Source organism: Bubalus bubalis, chromosome 13, assembly GCF_019923935.1.
Source record: "Bubalus bubalis isolate 160015118507 breed Murrah chromosome 13, NDDB_SH_1, whole genome shotgun sequence".
Classification (NCBI taxonomy): domain Eukaryota; kingdom Metazoa; phylum Chordata; class Mammalia; order Artiodactyla; family Bovidae; genus Bubalus; species Bubalus bubalis.
Genome location: NC_059169.1, coordinates 69018405 through 69019046, shown reverse-complemented (window position 1 = coordinate 69019046; position 642 = coordinate 69018405).

Here is a 642-nt window from a genome sequence, read left to right as displayed (position 1 = left end):
AAGGAGACCTTGCTGCTGTTACCGGATAGCAGTCTATTGTGGAGACAGGAGGATTCAGATATCTTACCACAACTTTCTGCACAAAAGCCTCAGAGAGCTGAGGGTGGCCGCATGTATGGAGAAAATCCCTTTCTTTAGCTTGAACACATTTTCATTTAAATAAAACTCACTATGTATGTATGCTCAGATGTGTCTGACTCTTTGCCACCCCATGGACTGTAGCCCAACAGGATCTTCTGTCCATAGAATTTTCCAGGCAAAAATACTAGAGTGGGTTGTCATTTCCTACTCCAGGACATCTTCCCAACCCAGGGATCGAAACATGTCTCTTGGGTCTCCTGCACTGGCAGGCAGATTCTTTACCACTACCAACAATCTCAGGGAGATTCCCTCTAGAATTTTTCCCAGCCAAATGCTACATATCATTATTGTATTCATTTTTCTACACAGTCTATTTCTGTCCCAAACTTCAGAGAACTGAAGCCTGAAAATCTCCAGCACAGGCATTTTCTTAAGCTGAGATGGGCGTCAGAGGAAACTATGAGCCCCTTGATATTGTAGTAAATGTTATGGGATATACGCTTTAGCATGGTTTAGTTTGCTGTGGGAGGGGGATTGTTTTTTTTTTTTTTTTTCTTTCTT